Here is a 22,860-nt window from a genome sequence, read left to right as displayed (position 1 = left end):
ATTTTCTTTTTGGAGGCACTCAGGGCTATGAGTTTTCCTCTTAGCACTGCTTTCATTGTGTCCCATAGATTTGGGTATGTTGTGTTTTCATTTTCATTGTGTTCTAAAAAGTCTTTAATTTCTTTCTTTATTTCTTCCTTGACCAATGTATCATTGAGTAGAATATTATTCAGTTTCCACGTATCTGTGGGTTTTCTGTTGTTTTTGTTGCTATTGAAGACCACTTTTACTCCATAGTGATCTGATAGGAGACATGGGATTAGTTCGATCTTCTTATATTTGTTGAGGTCTGTCTTGTGACCAATTATATGGTCGATTTTGGAGAAGGTACCATGAGCTGCTGAGAAAAAGGTATATTCTTTTGCTTTAGGATAGAATGTTCTATATATATCTGTTAAATCTAATTGGTCCAAAGCTTCAATTAATTTCATTATGTCCCTGTTTAGTTTCTGTTTTCCTGATCGGTCCATTGAGGAAAGTGCAGTGTTGAAGTCACCCACAATTATTGTGTTAGGTGCAATGTGTGCTTTGAGCTTTAATAAAGTTTCTTTTACGAATGAGGGTGCCCTTGTATTTGGAGCATAGATGTTCAGGATTGAGAGTTCTTCTTGTTATATTTTTCCTTTGACCAGCAAGAAGTGTCCCTCTGGATCTCTTTTGATGACTTTGGGTTGAAAGTCAATTTTATCTGATATTAAAATGGCTACTCCAGCTTGTTTCCTGAGACCATTTGCTTGTAAAATTGTCTTCCAGCCTTTTACTCTAAGGTAGTGTTTGTCTTTGACCCTTAGGTGTGTTTCCTGTAAGCAGCAAAATGTAGGGTCCTGTTTACGTATCCAGTCAGTTAGTCTATGTCTTTTTATTGGGGCATTGAGTCCATTGATGTTAAGAGATATTAAGGAATAGTGATTGTTACTTCCTGTCATTTTTGACGTTATTTTTTAAATTTGATTGCTTAACTTCTTTTGGGTTTGATGAAAGGTTACTTTCTTGCTTTTTCCAGGGTGAAGTTTCCCTCCTTGTATTGGTGTTTTCCTCCTCTTTGTAGGGCTGGGTTTGTGGATAGATATTGGGTAAACTTGGTTTTGTCATGAAATATCTTAGTTTCTCCATCTATGGTGATTGAGAGTTTTGCTGGATATAGTAGTTTTGGTTGGCATTTGTGTTCTCTTAGAGTCTGCATGAGATCTGCCCAGGACCTTCTAGCCTTCATAGTCTCAGGTGAAAAGTCTGCTGTGATTCTGATAGGTCTTCCTTTATATGTTACTTGGCCTTTTTCTCTTACTGCCTTTAATATTTTTTCTTTGTTTAGTACATTTGGTGTTTTGATTATTATGTGACGGGAAGTATTTCTGTTCTGGTCCAGTCTGTTTGGAGTTCTGTAGGCTTCTTGTATATTCATCGGCATCTCTCTCTTTAGGTTAGGGAAGTTTTCTTCCATAATTTTATTGAAGATATTTGCTGGCCCTTTAAGCTGTAAATCTTCACTCTCATCTATGCCTATAATCCTTAGGTTTGGTCTTCTCATTGTGTCCTGGATTTCCTGGATATTTTGGGTTACAAGCTTTTTGCTTTTTGCATTTTCTTTAACTGTTGAGTCCATGGTTTCTATGGTATCTTCAGCGTCTGAGATTCTTTCTTCTATCTCTTGTATTCTGTTGTTGATATTTGCATCTATGTCCACTGATTTCTTCCCAAGGCTTTCTATCTCCAAAGTTGTCTCCCTTTGAGTTTTCTTAGTTGTTTCTACTTCTGATTTTAGATCCTGGATTGTTTTGCTTAGCTCCTTCACTTGCTTGTTTGTGCTTTCCTGTAATTCTTTAAGAGATTTTTGTGTTTCCTCTTTCATGACCGCAGCCTGTTGACCAAAGTTCTCCTGTATTTCTTTAAGTGTTTTTTGTGTTTCCTCCTTATTGGCTTTTGTATTCTCCTGGATTTCTTTCAATGATTTTGTGTTTCCCTTGCAAGGGCTTCTAACTTTTGATCCATTTTCTCCTGAAATTCTTTAAGTATGTCCTTCATGTGTTCCTGTACCAGCATCATGACCAGTGATTTTAAATCCAAATCTTGTTTTACTGGTGTGATGGGGTATCCAGGACATGCTGGTAAAGGAGAATTGGGTTCAGATGTTGCCATATTGCCTTGATTTCTGTTAGTGACGTTCCTGCGTCTGCCTTTTGCCATCTAGTTCTTACTGGTGTTAGTTGGTGTTGTCAATGCTGGACTCACCAGTGCAAGCTGCCCCTTCCCAGGTGGCCTCTGGTGCACAGCTTACCTCCTGCACTGCCTGGAGACAGGGTGTTGTTGTCCAGGCTGTTTAGACCCCGAAGCAGACACCTGAAGGCTCCTGCTGGGGCCCGCTGGATTCACTGGAGCACACCAACTTCTCCCTGCTGGCCGCCTGGAAGCCCCACCTGCCTCTTTCAGGACTTAGGAGATGTGGTGTTGCTGCTCAGGCTGATCTGGATCCGGAAGCGTAGAGGCTACTGCCAGAGGCCTCAGGACCGAAATCTAGGCTCTCTCCCGCTGGCCGCCCGGAAGCACCACCTGCCTCCTTCAGGACCTGGAGATGTGGCACTGCTGCTCAGGCCGATCTGGATCCGGAAGAGGAGAAGTCGGAGGGCTACCACCAGAGGCCTCAGGACAGAAGCCCAAGCTGGAACGAGCTGTGCTGTGAGCTCCCAGACTGCCTCTGGGTGCACACCGGGTCCCCCGCACCTCCTGGAGACCGAGGGCTGCGGCACAGGCTGTTCAGATCCTAAAGCAGGTGCCTGAAGGCTCCCGCTGGGGCCTGCTGGATTCACGGGAGCACACTGACCTCTCCTGCTGGCCGCCCGGCAGCACCACCTGCCTCCTTCCGGACCTGGAGATGTGGCACTGCTCCTCAGGCCGATCTGGATCCGGAAGTGGAGTGGTCGGAGGGTTACCACCAGAGGCCTCAGGACCGAAGCCCAAGCTGGAACGAGCTGTGCTGTGAGCTCCCAGACTGCCTCTCATTTCAGCTCTTTCTTATACTCATGGATTTTGAAATTAGGTCTCTTGATCATATATCAGAGTTTTTCAAATTTGTGATTACAGTTTCCTATTTGGACTTTCTTACTGGCGTCTGAAAGTGGTGGTGCTTCAACTTTTTTAAAAAATCCCTTGTTATTATTTCTTCTGCTTGACATAGTCTACTGGTGGTGCTTTCCACTGTGTTTTATTTTTATTTACTTATTTCTTATTTTCAACTTTTTTTAAAAATCAAAACCTCAGTTTCTTTGTGGAATATTGTTGACTTTTTCCATGTCTTGAATTGACTTTATTTTTCATTCAACTGCTTGTTTGACTCTTAGGTTACACATCATTTTAAAAACAAGACTATTGAATTGTCTGGGTATTTCAGTATTTTTTGGTTTGATAATTGAGATAACTACAATCATTTATAGGAGTTGTTTTGCTTGAGCTTTTTTTCTTTAAATTCTGTTGTTACTTGTAAAGTGGTAGTGTATTCATCTATTTCAGTTTTATTGGGGGTAGTCTTGTAAGTGAACAGCCTTCTCTTGAGGGCTCGGTGCTCAGTACTTCTTAGAAAAGAGAAAATAAATCATATAGCTTCAAATATCACTACTCAAGTGGTACCTACTGGATGGTGCCTGGGGGTTTGTTTAACATTTTTTTGAACGACAAAATTAAATGTATGGATCTTGAGTAGGCATGCTACTTCAGTGGTGTTTTTCTCAGTGTATCATATAGGAAATATATACTTTGTGACATTCACTTTGTCTTATGTGTCTTATCATTGATGGCATTCATTTTTATGACTTAAAATGATGACTGTAAGATTTTTCCCATGGTAAATATAACCATTCTCTTTTTAAATTAACTTATTTGTTATTATGTTTGTATTATTTAAAACAATTTTTAAGTTTAAATATATTTTGATCTTATTCTTCCCCTTCCCCAAGTCCTTTTTGGTCCACTCTTCCTTCTATCCACCCAACTTTAATTTCTTTCTCAGAAAACAACCCAAAAGCCAAATACAATAACAAAATCCCCCAAACCTAGAAACCAAACTACATCAATACTCCCAAAGAAAAAAATCTATATATGCAAACAAAAAACCCTGTAGAGTCCATTATTTGTTGGTCAAGAACTCTGAACATGATAGCTGCTCTGGAGTAGTTGATATATCCAGTGTTATTCCACTGGAGAAAAATGATCTTCCCAGCATGTATAAATGATAAATTCATTTGTTACCTTTTACTCTAGTGTCTAGTTATTCACTCATTCACTTAAAAACAAAACAAAGCAAAACAAAACAAAACATAAGATAAAGCTATTACATTAAAGTTGGACAAGACAAACCAAAATAAGGTAAAGAGACCAAGAAAAAGCCTAAGAGTAAGAGACTCACTTCTTTTCAAACTGAGGAATCCCATAAAACCACCAAACTGGAAGCCATACTGTAAATGCTGCGGCTGTAGTGTAGACCCATGCTGACCCTATGCATGCTGTTGCAGTCTCTGTGAGTTCACATGAGTTTGATCATGTTAAGTCAGTTGGCCTTGTCTTCCTGGTCCTCCATACCCTCTGGTTCTCACATACTTTTTGCCTCTTTATCCATGGAGTTCCCTGAGCTCTGAGGGGAGGGATTTGATGGAGTCCTCCTGTTTTGAGATCAGTGTTTGAGGTCCCTCACTCTCTTCACAATGTCGGGTTGTGTGTCTCTGTAGTTGTTCCCATTTGCTGTGGGAGAAACCTCCTCTGATAATGATAAACATTTTTTTGTTGCTATTGAGACTGGTTTATTTTCTAAAAGTAAATCAAAATTTCTGCCTGGAAGATGATAATCTTTACTATTTTTATTTAATTTTTTCTCCGTTTTTTTATTTGTTATATTCTTTATTTACATTTCAAAATGATTTCCCCCTTTCCTGGCTCCCCACTCCCCCAAAGTCCCATAAGCCCTTTTCCCTCCCTCTGTTCCCCCCATCCACCCCTTCCCACTTCCCTGTCCTGGTAGTACCCTATACTGCTGCACTGAGCCTTTCCAGAACCAGGGGCCACTCCTTCCTTCTTCTTGGACATCATTTGATATGTGGATTATGTTTTGGGTATTCCATGTTTCTAGGTTAATATCTGCTTATCAGTGAGTGCATACCATGAGTGATCTTTTGAGACTGGGTTACCTCACTTAGGATAATGTTCTCCATCCATTTGTCCTAAGAATTTCATGAATTCATTGTTTCTAATGGCTCCATTGTGTATATATACCACATTTTTTGTATCCATTCCTCCAATGAGGGACATCTGGGTTCTCTTTCCAGCTTCTGGCTATTATAAATAAGGCTGCTATGAACATAGTATAGCATGTATCCTTATTACATGCTGGGGAATCCTCTGTTATATATGTCCAGGAGTGGTATAGCAGGGTCCCTCTGGAAGTGTCGTGCCCGGTTTTCTGAACATTTTCTTTGTGTCATTGATAAGGGGCCTATGGAGGAACTCCAAAAGTGAGAAAGCATTCCAAAATCCCAGAAGAGTCCAAATAGAAGCCAAGGATCACATTAATGTTGATGTCACCTTAGGTCAGAGAAGGTTTTTCTCTGAAGTGGTCAGCAATGACTATGGAGATTCATAACTGTGCAACATACTGAGGATAAGCAACTTTGAGTGCCCAGTTATAAATGGGATGTCTAAATTACCCCCTCAAAGGCACTGGAAGACATCATGAAAAAGAATATATAAGATCCAGATAAAAGTAGCATGAGACTACAGTGCTGACCGCTGATGCCCAGACATGGCATTGCTATTAGTCTCTTGAATTTATGGAGGATTTTGGAATTCATGGAGGTAGGAAAGATTCCTGGAGCTACATCTCTTTCTGAGCATTCATATATAGTTAATTCTTGATTGGGGAGAGACATTTACTTAATGGCATGACCATTGGTAAGATGTTTGTGCTCATGTAAAAAACATAATGAAACTTATTTGGTTTCTCTATTTCCCTTCCTCTCTCTCTCTTGAACACACACACACACACACACACACACACACACACACACACACACACTCACACATAAAGATAGAAAGGGTCTTGTTTAGAAGAGGAAGAAGATGTAACAGGGGATGCCAATGGGGGTGAATGTGATTGAAATATATTATGTGCATGTAGGAAATGTTACAAGGTAACCCATTATTATGTACAATTAATATATATTAATTAGGTAATGTCTTAGTTGGGTTTCTATTTTTATACAAACATCATGACCAAGAAGCAAGTTGGAGAGGAAAGGGTTTACTTAGCTTACACTTCTACACTTCTATGTTGTTGTTTATCACCAAAGGAAGTCAGGACTGGAACTCAAGCAGGTCAGGAAACAGGAGCTGATGCAGAGGTCATGGAGGGATTTTACTTACTGGCTTGCTTCCTCTGGCTTTCTCAGCTTGCTTTCTTATAGAACCCAAGACTATCAGCCCAGGGATGGAACCACCCACAATGGGCCCTCTACCCTTGATCACTAATTGAGAAAATGCCTTACAGCTGGATCTCATGGAGTCATTTCCGCAACTGAAACTTTTTTCTGTGATAACTCCAGTATGTGTCAAGTTGACACATAAAACCAACAAGTACAGGTAATAATTTAAATTTTAAATACTTGAAAAAAGGTGATCTGTAGTAGAATGTTTTTCCATAATATCCTCATTAAATCTTAATTAAATTGCTTTGGCATTCATTGAAAATTCATAGGAAAGCTATTTCTTTGCCAGAAAAATTCCCAATGGAAGTAGAATTCTTTGGAATTTTTATGTAAATAATTATTCTATTTTAAAACAAATGTTTAAATCAATCAAGCAAAAATATTTATTCACTTCTAATCCCAAACTTTTATTTCTGTCTCATGATCTATTGCTCTCTAGGACCTTAAGTACAATGTTGAGCAAAACTCAGAAGAACAAACATTCTTTCCTTGTTTTGGATCAAGAGAAAAAGTATACTGTCTGGTAGTTGAGGATTTTGATAAATGTTCTTTATTACTGTTAATTCCTTCTCGTTTATGTTTTCTCAAATATTTCTTGCCTTCTTTTTAGTTTATAGTACTAAGGATAAATCCAAGAGCTTTGTGCTTAACCACTGTAAACCGTCCCTAGACCTCTAATCATGTCTTAATTGTAAGGTCGTTTGATTATTGATTATTTATATTTTGATATATTGTTTAAAAATACTTTTCACTAAAAGGTTGATATGAGGTATGAGATATCACCTAGTTCTTGAAATTAAATGAGAGATAAAAACAGACACTTGTTTTAAAATTCATTTGTTAGCATATTTTAAAGCTAGGCTTTGTAGAGGTTACTAGCAGAGACCTCTTTCAAAAATATTTTAAATAAGCAATAAAATTGGATAGATTGAAATTTTTCTTCCTTTCTTTTTCTTCTTTTTAAAAGAACCCTAAAGGATTTTATTTATTTCATTCAACATATATTTTTCTCACATAATCCAACCAGTCCATGAGCGTGGAATATATTCATATCTTTTTCAATGTCTTAGTGTCTTTATAATACAAGTCTTTCATTTGCTTGGTTAGCATTATCCCAAGGTACTTTATATTATTTGATGCTATTGTGAAAGGTTTTATCCCTGGTTTCTTTCTCAGTATGGTTGTCTTTGGTATATAGGATGGCTGTTGATAGAAATCTTCTGATCATTTCCCTTCATGTTTAGAAAATAAAAGCTATTCTTTATGGAGAATATAGAAATAAATCTTGAAAATGTGCAACTTGATGAACAAACTTTGGATTGAATCTCTAGAAAGAATGATAGCAAAAATGGCTTAATAAGCAAATGACCATGATTGCTCATTGCTCTCGATCTCCCAGGCAGCAAGACCTGTTCGTTTCTTGTTTTCAGCCAATTCCTTGGAATTGCTGTTCTCCTTGTATGAATCACTTTTCTTATGACCTCTTTACAGTTTTCTTCTTTGCTTTCTTCAGGTTTCTGTTAAAGGGTAACACCTGACAAAGCTTCAAGAAGATATGCATTCTACAACAGTCTTTTTTCTTAAAGACCAACACTGTCAATATTAAAAAGAATGTAAAAGCATCAGAAATCTTCACTGCTGAGAGCAATGAAAAATGGCCCAACTACTTTTGAAAACTGTCCAGATCTGATGATGCATTCAAAATAGAAGTCCATTTGTCCTATGGCCCAGACATTCATCTTTAAATATTTATCCAAGAGAAATTAAGATGTATAAACACAATGAAATTATACTTAATAATAATAATAAAAGCTTTATTTATCAGTGAGAGACTGGAAATAATTCAAATGAATACCAAGAGAAAATGGATTGCTGTGATATGTTCATACATTAGAACACCAATTAATCATCAGTGAAGTAAGAGAACAGACTAGTAATTTTAAATGCACATTTAATATCTGTGCATTACACTGTATCTACGTTTCATATTAGTTTAAAAAGAATCTGTGTCTGGGTCACATGTGGAATTCTCCTATTACATCATCCCCAACTCGCCAGGCTTTAACTACCATCAACCTTTCCTTCTGGTATTCGCAAACCCAGCTCCTGCTGTCCTCTTCGTTTGAGACCCTCTTTCAAAGACTTCTTTGATTCTTACAGGATTCTGCTGTTTTTCACCAGAAGGAAAGCTTTCACTTTTAGTCAGTCTCCATGAACTCCATTCCCTGACTTACTGCATGTGTAATTCATCTCTGTTGCTGTGATAAAACATCCTGACAAAAAGCAATTAAGAAGAGAGTTGAGTTATTTGCTTTATAATCCTGGATTACTGACCATAATTTTGGGGGAAGTCAAGGCAGGAACTCAGAGGCATCATACCCACAGTCAGGAGCAAAGAGAAACAAAAGTTTCTGCTGTATCCTTGCTTGTTAGCTACCTTTCTCTACTCTTAATGTGGTTCAATGCACAGTTTCAGGAATATCACCACCCACTGTGTGTTTTATCTTCCTAATTAACAATCAAGACAATCCCTTAAAGGCATGCCCACAGGCCAGCGTGATCTTGATAATTCTTAACTATAATTCTCTGGAGTTTAGATGGTTCTAGGTGAAGTCAAGTTGACAATTAATTCTAACCAGCAACCCGCCCCCCAAATGACATGTCACTGTTAATGCCAGAAACACCACTCTAATAATGAAAGGTATAAGAGCTTGTTTATTTTGAAGTCAAATGTTTGTAACTGTTGTGGGGGAAATGGTGTCTTTGTGAGTAATGGAGGCTTTCTTTCTTGATTCAAATGTCTTGGTTCCCCTTTTTATTGTCATGAAAAACATAACATTGTGAACAAGGCAAATTATAGAAGAAAGTATTTATTGGGGACTTACAGTCTCAGAGGCTGAGTCTGTTACCATTATGACAGGCAACATGGCAGCAGGCATGACATTTGAGCAGTTGCTGAGAGCTAATACTTTAAAACAACTACCATGGGGCAGAGAGAACTAACTGGGAATGCAACCGGCTTCTTAAACCTTGAAGCCCATCCCCAAAGACAAATCTTCTTCCACAAGGAAATATCCCCTGATCCTGCCCAAACACCCAAGTATTCAAACATATGAACATATGAACATATAAACATATGGGGGCCCTTCTCAATCAAACTAACACATCATGTGAACATAACTTGAGTGCTGAGGTAATAGACAAATGAACAAACACAAACACAAAACCCTAAACCAGTAGTTTCTAGAATCCTTTGTCTTGTGTACTCTTAGAATGAGATTAATGAACCACATGAGAGTGAGTTTAGTAAGGAGTTTTATTATAGTCACATGTAAGAACTAGAGATAGATATACAGACAGATAGATAGAGCTACAGATAGATGAATGATAGATAAATAGATGATAGATAGATAGGTGATAGATGACTGATAGATAAACAGATAGATGATGGATAGATAAAAGATAGATAAGTGATAGACAAATAAACAGATAGATAATAGATAAATAGATAAATAGACTGACCAGACTGCCTATATAGTAGAATTGGGTCCCAGAAAATGAGGTCACATCCCTCTATAGATCTAGTGGCTTCATATAGGACTTACAACAGAAACTGGGTTGAGGTACAGGGAGATGAGAGGATCAGTTTAGTTGGCCCATTCAGGATATGTCCAGTTGTCTCAATGTACTGGTCATGATCTCATGCATAGTTTACAAGCATTTATGTAGAAGAGTAATGTGTGTGTGTGTGTGTGTGTGTGTGTGTGTGTATCAAATGAGGATACCTCATTTGATACACAATAGCTCATGGGATGTAAGGGAGACCCATGAGCTATTGAGATGAATATGTTGTAGAAACAAAAATACAGTGACGACGATCAGTTGGGTCATGTTCTCCTAAGCATGTGTTGAAAACATAATGCCTGTTGAGAACACAAAGTAAACCAGATACCAGAGAAAGAGTGCATGTAAAAGTGATCAGTGATGAGACAGGGGCATGGACAAGGTGATTTTTCACCCTGGAATATCCTCACACCCCATATTCACATACTACATACATACAGAAGGCTAGAAGGAAGACTCTGTTCTGAATGGCTTTATCTGAGTCTTGGAAGTTATTTATGACTGAAGAAAGGTAAGGAATTCCAGGAAAAAGTAATAATGTGTAAAGTCTGTAGGAGTTCAGACTTTATTACATTTTCTGTATAGAACCACTCATGTTTTCAGAAGGTTAAAAAGACTGTGTTTCAAAGGAGTCTGTTTTTCAAAAAAGTTACTTCTCTAGAAGTGTGCTGGGTAGATAGATTATGGTCAGGATGGGGGTGAGTAAAAAATCATTTCTATAGTCCACTGCATCTCACTAGGAAAACACACACACACACACACCACCACCACCACCGCCACCACCACCACTACCAACACCAACACCAACACCAACACCACATACACTACCACCAACACCACAAACACCACAAATACCACCACCAACACCACCATTTGGTTAACAGTGGATCTAAGAGATGGGATACTTCATTGCCTGAGGACATGGCCTCTCAAACAGTCAGAACGTACTTCCTACATTAGCTGTATATAACTTTACTAGTAATGTTTAAGCTTCCAGAAAAACAAGGAGTGGAGAATATGTCATGGTTTTCTTAAGCATTAGATGTGATGTTACTACTCTGTACAGCTCTGGACTATTGGGCAAAGAAATCCTGAGATTTGATATTACTGCACTTATTCTTCATTGACTGTGGATGGGAGGCCCAAATCACTTAAACCTCCAGAAATTTCAGCACCAGAGGCAGTTTGAGGCCCATCAAGGCAGGAAGAAGTTCTCCCTGGTCACTGGTTTGTTCTTTTAATAAAAACTATCTGGACGCAGAACACAGAATCCTCTGAAGTCTGTTCCAAGTTTCTTTCTCAGAAATTACTTCAGTGAGTAAATAGTTCCCATTTCTACAGCAGCCCCACCAAGATGACTTCCTAACTCATCATGCCCCACACTGCCACTCAGGAATGTTCTCCAGAGCACTTAACACCCAGAGTTTATCAAACACATTGTTCTCAGCCAATTGAGGTTTATATTATAACAGCCTCTCTGACCCAGACAGACAAGCCACAAAGATTGCAAGTGATTTCCTATTTTTCTGGCAGATGTTATGAAACAATATTAGCAAGGGAAAATGACATTAGCAACAAAAGGGGAAATAAGTCGGTGAAAGTTCTTGGAGGAAAAACAAGGTGAAGGTAATGGTCCTTGACTCTATAGTCGGTGACTCACTGGGCTTGAGGTGCTGGAGTACACAGCTGAGCATACTCATTGACAACCGTCCTCCACGAGAGAAAGGCTGAAAATTTGTTTGAAAATGAATCACGGAACTCAGTGCTCCACAGAATCATTCAGAGAGCTTAATTGACTGCAAAGCCTTCCTTGTAACAGCTCATTTGTAATGAGGGCAGTTGTACTTCAAGAAGACGATTTTGTTCCAGGCTCCTTTGTTGAAGAAGATGATTTTCGTGACAAACATCTTGAGTTCTGCCCTCCAACCCACAATACCTCCTTCTTTCCAGAAGGGCCCATCAATCTTGGGTTCACTTCCTTTTCCTTGATTTCCAGAGTTATCGAGGTAAATGGAACTTGTGTATGTGCACTGTGTGTGTGTGCAGTGTATGCGTGGTGTGTGTGTGTGTGTGTGTGTGTGTGTGTGTGTGTGAGGGTGTTCTTGGAGAAGAACCAAAACATAAAACTTCAAATTATATTGTTGAGCATCCTCCACGGAACAGATTTTTCTACAACAACAAACATTTCTGAAATATAACTAGAACACGTGGGGTGGGGTGTATGTAGGTGTGGGTGCGTGTGAACATGTATGCCCATATGTGAGGAGGCCAGAAGTTAAACACTGGCTATCTTCCCTAAGTGTTTTTCAACTTACTTTCTGAGCTTCCTCAACATTGGGATGCAGATAAATGCAGCGAAGCCTAACTTTTCATAGGGATATGGGGGATGCAGGGAGAGAGAATCTAGGTACAGGTCTTCACATTACACTGCAAACATTTTACTAGTTGAGCCATCTCTGAAGACCCCACTGTCCCCCAACCAGATTTTTTTAAGCTTTTCACGTCTCCCTATCTTTGAGGGGGAGTCATGTTTTGTTTTTTACATTCATGGCTACTTCTCAAGCTTTATCCTCCATTTTAGCACCTCATATACCACTAACTCCACTTGCCCATTGTGGAGGAATTTTAATGCAGCAACATGACTGATTGGCAAGGGATCACATATATGACTGGAATGCAGCAACACCCTTAGTACACACCTTTGTTACCAAACAATGACATCTAATTGAAGGATAGACAAAGTGATGAATCAGAGAAAGATTTGATAGAATGAGTCCGAGATAGAATACACCTAACTCTCATGTCAACAGACAGGAAAGAGAGGCTGCTTAGAGCAGTGAAGGAGAGAGTCTTCTATTCGTTTAGTTGAGTTGGTTCGGTTTGGAGCAAGTCAGTTCAATTCAGTTGTGCTCAGTTCAGTTCTAAGAAGTTTGGTTTGGTGCGGTTCAGTTGAGTGCAGTTATGGTCAGTTCAGAGAAGAACAGTTGAGTTCAGAGCACTTCAGCTCATGGAGTTCAGAGGCAGTCTTTTCAAACAGAGCATTTCAGAAGCTAAAAAAAAGCTAATTTGAATCAGTCTGCTTGGCGAGGAGTTTGAGCCAGAGCAGTGAAGTTGAACCATTTAGTCAGTTCAGAAAGAGCTAGAAAGATAATTTATTCAGCAATAAGTCTCAAGAGGCTGAAACATTCTAGGCCTACTTTAGCAGAAGGATGCTGGAAGCTGAAGATTTCAAGGTTCAGGCTTGCAGAAGATTAGATTGTATGGAGGCCAGAAGCTTCCAGGCCTAGGCCAAGGGAGAGTAGAAAGAAGGAAATATAGCTCAAGCCATATATTCATAAAGCCTGGGCATAGCTTTTATCTCATCACTTCATCCAAGGAAATAAAAGCAACATTTACATTTATACCCCTTGAACCACTGAGTTTGTAGCAGGATTTATGAATCTATAAGAACCAATGCCTTGGGACTACAGAGATGTCTCATGGGTTAAGTGCAAATGGTGTTCTTCTAGAACGCTGGAGATTGGATCCTAGTACCGATATTAGACCATACCTGCAACAACCTGTAACTCCAGTTCCAGAGCACTCAATGCCTTCTTTTAGTCTCCTAAAGAATACCTTACACATATTGGACACACGCACGAACATACACAGATAACATTCTTATTTCTAACTAATTATATCTTCTAATTTGTAATAGTTTAATATGTAATAAATAACTATTAAAATTTCATATCAGGCAAATAGATGTAAGAAAATTGCATGTCACTTTGACAAAAATATTATCAAATCACCCAAACATGATTCTAGTTATAGATAGTATAGAGTATATAGGTAGGAACTTATATATAACCATATACACATATGTAAAGCCATTTTGTGCATTATGTTTATTAGATGTATTTATGACGTGTGTTATAGGGTGACTATGTGCTTACATATGGAAGTTACAAGACAACTTGAAGAACTTGGTTGTCTGCTTTCACTCTGTAGGTTCTGGGGATTGAGCATGGGTTGTCAGGTTTGGTAGGCAGCATTTTCGCCCCTTGAGCCATCTCAAGGCTTCTGTTTTGTGCTTCTGAGACTGGATCTGTGTTGGTTTGTTTATGGATGACTCAGGGAGTGGCGCTATTAACAGTTGTAGCCTTATTGGAGTAGGTGTGGCCCTGCGGTTGTGGGCTTTAAGACTCCTTCCTAGCTGCCTGGAAGCCAGTCTTCTAGTAGCTTTCAGATGAAGATGCAGAACTCTCAGCTCTGCCTCTACCTGGATGCTGCCATACTACTACTTTTATGGCAATGGACTGAATCACTGAACTTGTAAGCCAGCCCCAATTAAATGTTGTCCTTAGAGTTACCTTGGTCATGATGTCTGTTAACAGCAGTAAAACCCTAAGACAGGGTCTCACAATGTAACCTAGGTTGGTCTTGAACTCTAGAACTTCCTTCCACTTACTCCAGTCTGTACTACTAGGCTGAACTTTACCTAAGTCACTGAAGTTTTTCTTTCTGACTTTTCTTTCCTAGTAAAGTGATATCCTCTCCAATGTAATTCTACTGTGTCTTTCACAGTCTTTCTTCACATAACTGCCAATACGTTTTTGCTCTTGGGTGGTCAGCAGGAACTAACATGTATGTAGTCATGTTTGTGATCTTACTCTTTCCACTTTACCACCTTTTCTGTGGCATATGAACAAAGAATGTGAATTCAGTTAATTAGTACATTTTGTCATTGTCTTAGTCAGGGCTTCTACTCCTCAGAGCTCCCAGCGACTAAACCACCAATCAAAGAGTACTCATGGAGGGACCATAGCTCCAGCCACATATGTAGCAGAGGATGGCCTTGTTGGACATCAATGAGAGGAGCAGTCCTTGGTCCTGTGAAGGCTGGATCCACCAGTGTAGGGGAATGCCAGGACAAGGAAGCAGGAGTGGGTGGGTTGGTGACCAGGGGAAGTAGGTAGGGGTTAGGGAGTTTTGGGAGGGGAAAGGAGGAAAGAGGATAAGATTTGAAATGTAAATAAAGAAAATATCTAATAAAGAGAAAGGAAAAGGATTCATATCTTAAAAAGAACAAAACAAAACAATACCATCTGGGTGACTCTTACACATTACTAAGTCCAGTCAAAGCACAAGGTACAACCTTGGCTATCTCTGGAACACAGCCTCTGTGCTCTCAGAAAATACTTCCCAGAAGATTTCACCTCAGTGATGCTGGTTTCTTCTTAATCACCACTAATTTCTTAGTTACAGTTTACTAGTATCAATAGTCCCAGAAATGCAAAGGTTTTGCTTTAACAGTTCTGGTATCTTGTTAATCACAGCTGATTCTTCAGTCTCAGCTAACGAAAATCACAGAATCTTCACTATCAAAACAGTAACAGCCCTGATAAGATTCTTTAATATCCCCTATGAAATTTCACAAGCCAGGCCTCCATCTTCTGCACTGTTCTCACCCTTATCTTCCAAGCTCCTACATAACATCCCACAGAGCTCTTAACACCAAATGGATCTTCTAGCCCAAAGGTCCAAAGTCCTTCCATAGTCCTTCCAAAAACATGGTCAGGGTGTCAAAGGAATACCCCACTTCTGGTACCAATTTATCTTATTCAGGGTTTCTATTCCTGTACAAGCATCATGACCAAGAAGCAAGTTGGGGAGGAAAGGGTTTATTCAGCTTACACTTCCACATTGCTATTCATCACCAAAGGAATGTAGGACTGGAAATCAAGCAGGTCAGGAAGCAGGAGCTGATTGATGTAGAGGCCATGGAGGGATGTTTCTTACTGGATTGCTTCCCCTGGCTTGCTCAGCCTGCTCTCTTATAGAACCCAAGACTACTAGCCCAGGGATGGCACCACCCACAATGGGCCCTTCCACCCTTGATCACTAATTGAGAAAATGTCTTATAGCTGGATCTCATGAAGTCACCTCCCCAACTGAAGCTCATTTCTCTGTTATAACTCTAGCCTATGTCAAGTTGGCACCAAAACTACGTAGTACAGTCATGTTTTCATACTTCATCACTAACTTGCTTTATGACTTTCAAATAATCATATTTACAGGAAAAAATAGATACTAGCTATTATACTCAAAGTAGGTGCCCCTTGAGTCACTCACAGATGTGAGTGATACAACCTGAGCAATCAGCTTTCCAGACCTCACTTTATTCTAGACTTTGCTACCTCTCTCAGTACAGAGTAAGAAGGGTAATAAACCACTTTGTTTATTAGATCTGGGTGAGGCCAATGGGCATCTGAGACATGCAGAAAGTCAGCTCTGCCAGGGTTTAATACGGTTAGAGACAATGATTTGCCCTTGATTTTTTTCCAATGGACTGTTTAACAGGTCCCAGGATCAAAGACTCCTGTCATTTATCTCGGTCCTTTTTCTTTAACAATGGTTGACATGCTATCAAGGTTTCCTTCATATATATATGTGTGTGTGTGTTTCCTCCATATATATATATGTGTGTGTGTGTGTGTGTGTGTGTGTGTGTGTGTATGTATGTATGTATGTATGTATGTAATAGAAAATGATCCTCAAGGGGGAGGAGGAATAGAATTATCCTGGTTAAAGATCAGCTATCCCTAATCTACATTTTGTAGATAAGGAACCAAAGGATCAGAGGCACTAATTCCTTCCTTGTCATGAACACTCTTCAGGCAACAATGAGGGGATAAGTATTTCCCTGGGACTACAGCCTGGTGCATACAAACCTTTTTCTTATTTCTACCATTACTGATGTTTCTTTTAGCATCTTGGGCATTACTAACTCTTCTTATCTTTAGGATAGCTAGAGATAGAAATGGAGTGAGGGAGAGAAGGGGGTGTAAAACTGACTTTGGGATAATAGGTGGAACCAGCTTATGATCATTAGCATCTTCCATAACTGTGAACTCAGGCTTGGTCAGGAGAAAGAGTTGGGTCCAAAGCCAAGAAAGAAACTAGGAAATTGTCAATTTCACCAATGGGACAACTGCTGCTCAATTTTGTGTATTTCATGAATGGGAGAAAGAGCTGAAAACGCCCTTTCCTGTCTCATAAAGCATGAAGCATGAAGCACAAAATTCGAGGAGAAAAATGTACTAACATTTTCATTCAATTAAATAAACAAAAGTGAAGTGAAGTTTCTCCCCAGCTGAGCAGGAAGCTCTCAAATTTCAAACCCTTGAGTGAGAACAAATTTGGGAGGAGGGAAGAGACAGGAAGGGTATACACAGGGAGCAAAGTAAAATGTCTCTTCTATCCAATAAAGATTTAGTCTAGTGTTCATCACTTCGCCCATGCACCATAGCAACAGCCCCTAATTAGTATGCGTGTTTCCAGTTTAATTTGTTTTTCACAGCATGGCAGTTCTTACTCTTAGGTGATTAAAAAATCAACTCTTTCTTCCAAACTTTTACTATTTCCTGAAAAGGAATTACAGTTCATGCCTCAGTTTTCTCTTCTACAAAACAGAGAGGGTGCTCACTGACACGTAAGGGGATGTTTGTGACAATCATATGTGTTGACTTCATAAATCACTAATGTACTGACCATTTTCTCTTCTTCATGCTTTTATTTTTCTCTTTATCTCAGTTATTCCTGGTCAGTGAGTAGGATTCCTCCTATTAGATACCACTCTGCATCAGATCCTACAGTAACATCTGGCTTGAAGCAGGGGTACTCCTCCAGAAGTGACTTAACCTATTCCATTTAATGAATCTTGGATGACGTAGGACACTTTGAGATTCCTCAAAAGAGACCATTGGCTTTGGTGATCGAGCCTTATAGTTGTTCCTGAGATTGCCTGATGATGTGCTAGTGAGAGAGAATCATTTGAGATTCAAGATGCTATTTCCATCTTCTGGACTCCACCATCAACTGCCCTTCCTGTAAGTAAAACAAGAATAACAAAGGCAAACACAGAGAGGCCTTTAGCCTTCTGTGACAGTCTTTAGCCTTCAATACGCTTTGAGCATCTGTGCGAATGTTGTCACAAATGTTTTTGCTGCACACATATGAGGCGATGATGATTCTAGGATAACTGACAACAGTAATTGAGCCATCATGGACCCAAGATTCAACAGAATTGAAGTTTAGTCTGGAGTAGTGAGCACCTACAGTAGCCAGATGCAGGGCAAAGGTCAGGATTTGGCCTTTTCCTGCTTACCTCATGACTGTTTAAAACTCTTGGCAGAAAGGGCCTGGAAAAAAGTAGAAAATATTGTTAGTGTTAGATTACTGCCAGTTTCAGCTAAGCTCTGTTGAGTCAATAGTTCAGCGCCAGAGGACTGGTTGAGACAGGAAGAATAAATAACTTTTAAAGGTCTCTGAGCATTTGAATTTATGATCTATAAAATTCTACCCATAGAAGGGAAAACTCTGTCTACGTAAAAGTTACAGACAATGTCTGCCCAGGGCTTAGTCATTAACAAGGAAGTTTTCATAAATGCATGGTTTAAATGTTTGTAACAGACTTAAGTATTCCAAATATTGCAGACCCTCACTACATACAAGGTGCTTCTCAGAGGACTGGATAGATATGGTCCTGATTTATGAGACTTAGGCTCTATGAGGAGAACAGTCAACACTGGAAGTTGCCAGTGATGTACTTTGGATTTATATTCCTCAGTTACACTCATGTAGGAGGCAGTAGAATGCAAAGCATGCCCTGTTGGGCAATGGTAAAGCCAGATCAGTACTGCCTCTGCTACCCTGGAGACTCTGGAGGGCAGCAGGGACACAGAGTTGTCCATCACCTCCTTTGATGCTCCACAGATCTGGAGGTGCTGCACCAGCTGGTCCAGATCTCCTGGGCCATGTGTGGATGTGTTCTGCCAACCCTGTATTTTCACCAATGCAAAGAACCAAAAATGGACACGCCCATTCTGCTAGATATACTTTCCTTCAGAGGGAGTGTCAGCAACTGACATAGCTAAAAGAATGGAATCAGACTAACAGAACTGTGTTAAGTACAGGGCTCTGGTTTGCCTCCGTGACACAAAGGTACACATAAGGACTTGTAAGAAGTACATGGATAAGTCTGGGCCATTGCAAGAACTTGTGAGACAAGATGTATACATCTATTTTATCAAAAGGACCTGGATGAAGACAGCTTCCTGGATGGTTGTATTTTCTATCACAGATCAGAAAGGAGGTTCCTGTTCTGTTAGCTTTGCCATTTAATACATAATAAAAGTCTAAGTACCTTAAATAGCAGTTTAATTGGACATTTGCAAGTCAGTCACACATTGTGTTTTATTTCATAGATCTTGATATAATTAAGGAAGTGCTTAGATGTGTCAGAGTATTAGATGGCTCACTTCTTGGATATGTGAATCACTCAATCATCATATAATTTTATGAATAGGAAAGAGACCACTTGCTTGTACCATTTAAGATATTGCTTGAAGAACTAAGGGGAAATTGTCAATGTTTGATGGAGAAAAACGTACTACAGTCTTATATGTGTGCCTGTTATATTGCATTCAAGAACTGCTTTCACTATGATGGTTTAGATTTGCTTTTACATTCTTGAGGTTCTCACACACAACAGTCTTCATCAGTCATTAGCAAATGGAAGAGGCACAGGCTGAGAGTGTGGTGGATGGGCTCAGGAGCTCCATGTGCACAATGGTGGTGCTGTGTATAACGCTACAAGTTCACGACTATCACCATGGTTAGGGAAAATAACCCGTCTCTGTTCTATGTAAAAGATGGAGAAGGGAAAGAAACATGGGCGTTGAAGGAAATCTGAGGGACTGTGGGCAGTCTTATATGGAAGGAGGGTAGAAAAATGTGAGCTCAACAATATCCATTTTAGCCAACGTATAGTACAGGATTCTATAACAGCTTCTGTGTTTAAAGTGTACACTTTGCTGGGCATGGTGGTGCATGCCTGAAATCCAAGTTCTTGGGAGTTAAGAGTGAGAAAAATTAGGAGTTTGAAGCCAGCCTTGGCTAATGAGACCAGAAAACCCATTAAGAAACTGCAACGAGGAGCCATGCCAAGATGATTTTGCATTCTTCCTTGAATGACTAGCTCTTTCTTTGGGAAGGATGATGTCTTCACACTGGAGCTGGTGTCCACACAGGATTACAGAGCATGGGCATGATATATATTTACTGTCTCAAAAATTTTTATAAACATATCAAAAATATTTCATTTTTCTTTTCATTGTTTAAGATTTTAAAACCACGGTGTGGAAAATATTAAATATAGAGAGAAATTAGCCCATGCCCTACCACTCTTAAATCTGCCCTTATCTTTCTTTTTTTTTTCACTATTCCACACTTTTTTATTTAAGAAAACATAGTTTGTGAATAGAAGTACAATTTACATATTGAATAGGACTGTAACAGAATGTTTTGGTGCAATTTTAAGCAGAATAAAAGAAGAAAAATTTCAGGTTATTATACCCCTTCCCCAGAGTAAAATTTTCAAAATCAGTTCTTGTAAATGAGCCATTTCAATAAATGTATTTGACACCTAGTCTTCTCTGACTACTCGTGTGCTGATGGCCAACAGAATTAAAGAAAGATTCCCAATTTTCAAAGCCACTGTTTCAAAGGAGCAACACGTTGGCTTCTTTGGGGGATTCAAAATTCATTTTTGAGACTTCACTGCACGGAAAGTTGCATTCACATATATCTGCCATGAAAACAAAATGATTGACCTGAAGCTAGAATAGACTTAGCTTTTCACCTTTCCAGACTCAAGCGTCCTTCACCTGTCCTCAGTCCTCCCTCATCACCCTGTACTTTTCTTCAAGGATTTCAATTGTATGTTTCAGGATGCAAGGCTTGGTCCTTTACTCGTTCCTGTCTTCATTTTTTCCAAAGGAGTTTCATACCATCTCATGTCTACTGGGGTCCTCTGTATGTTGATGGCTTCTCATACTGTAGCTCCAGCTTAGATCTCCTGCTGTGTCTTTTGAGTGGTACTCACGTCATCCCTCAGAAACCATTATGTCCTGCTGTGTAAGTATGTCCCTTTCAGAATGGTGTGGAACAGTATCCTAGAGTATGTAGACTTTCATATTGACTTGCTTTCACTCAGGATACTTTCCCTGAGAGATAGGGACATCTCTCATTTCCATACTGGGTTCCCACTCCTCTCTATTTCAAAGTACATCCGTTGAAAGATACTGGAGTTATTTCCAACTTTTGGCTATTATAAATAAACCTTCGAAGGACATTAATATAGATTTTTTCATACACATGTGCTTTCATTTTTCTGGAATAGATATCCAGGAATGTGACTGCTTAGTCATACATTAAGTTTATATTTAGTTTTCTGAGGAACAGTCTTCTAATCATTTCCTAGAGCAGCTGGCTTCGCCACTTTACTTACCCGTCAGTCCTGTGTGAAAACCCTGCTTATAAACGTCTCTGCCAACCGTTGCCATCACGAGTCTCTTTAATGGTGGCCCTTCTCAGTGTATGTAATAGAACCTCACATCTTTCTTAATGGCGGATGATGGCAAATGCCTTTCCATGTCTCTATCTGCTGCCTACACATGCTCTTCATCAATTGTCTTTCCATTCCTTTGTCCACTGTACAGTTGCACTTTTCTTTGTTTTACTGAGGTCCTTGAATATTATTCTATGCAAGTCTTGTCAGATATATGCTTTGAAAATTTATGTTCTGCAGATCGTCTTTCTTTGTTGTCATAGAGGGTCTTGCTAGATTGTCCAAGCTGGCCTTGTGCCTGCAGTTCTCTTCTCTCAGAATGCTGAGACTACAAACATCTTCATACCTGACTATCTTCATACTGAGTGCTTTGCAGAGAAAAATTAAAAATACATTCATTTGTGATTGCTCTAAAATCTCAGCTGATTTAGTTAGAATGATATTTCTTTTTCCCCCATAATTACTATCTTACAGATCACAAATGCTCTGAGAAACACATACTTAGAATGTTGGTCTGGCCACTTTCTGGCTTCATTTCACACTGTCCAGATACACCTGTCTCTGTCTAATGAACCTGATTTTCTTTTGGTTCTTTTTGTAGAGACCAAGAACCAATCTGAAAGGCAAATTTAAGGCAATTTATAACAAATTGGATGTTATAAGAATATACTATACTCTATACTCCTGAAGGGAATGTTTTCTAAGAGCTTTCTGGACACAAATTGAAAACAATTGAGTGACTTTAAGACTGAGAATTTTAATTTACATGGAAGCTGTTTAGGAAAGTTATTTTGATTGTAATTGAGAAACACCAGACATGGATTCGAATCTTGGTTTTACCAATAAATGTTTCTTTAGCTTTGGATGATCTTCCTTGCCTGTAAAGTTATGGGGGCCACAGCAAATTTAATAATCTACAATTCTAAGCCATAGCAACATGTCACCCAGTTGCAGACAGTGGTCTTACCAAGTGAGAAGGGTGTTGCATGATCCTGATTGTTAGCGTGCAGAGGGGATGATCTGAGTATCCCAGTCACTCTAGGGGAAGCTTGCCCCTCCCCACTTTGGTAACACAATAATAATGAAGACCCCAGAAACCTTCTGTTCTTCCTAGAATTTAGTGTTTAAGTGATCCTCTATGTCTCTGGATTTTCTGTATAAGAGTGCTCTGAAATTTATTCTCTCTGACATTTTAGTTCTAATCTCAATGCATACTGAAAATGTTTGATCAGCAATAAGTTAGAATAGCACCATTTTTTTCTTAACATAAGTCTGAATTAAGGGATGAGAGGGGGAAGAAGTAAAAAGGAAGAAGGAAGCTGATGACTACGTTCTACATATTAGCCAATGGCCAATACACAGCCATGCAGTAAGAAAAAT

At 39.3% G+C, this 22,860-nt stretch overlaps 1 pseudogene; it reads left to right on the top strand.

Annotated features, from left to right (window-relative positions):
- LOC127697077 (E3 ubiquitin-protein ligase RNF125-like) overlaps nt 1-19,425 on the top strand; it is a 36,273-nt pseudogene extending 16,848 nt beyond the window's left edge.
- Nucleotides 19,426-22,860: the final 3,435 nt, after the last annotated feature.

This window comes from Apodemus sylvaticus, chromosome 12, assembly GCF_947179515.1.
Source record: "Apodemus sylvaticus chromosome 12, mApoSyl1.1, whole genome shotgun sequence".
Lineage (NCBI taxonomy): Eukaryota > Metazoa > Chordata > Mammalia > Rodentia > Muridae > Apodemus > Apodemus sylvaticus.
This window is presented reverse-complemented; position numbering and strand designations above follow the sequence as displayed.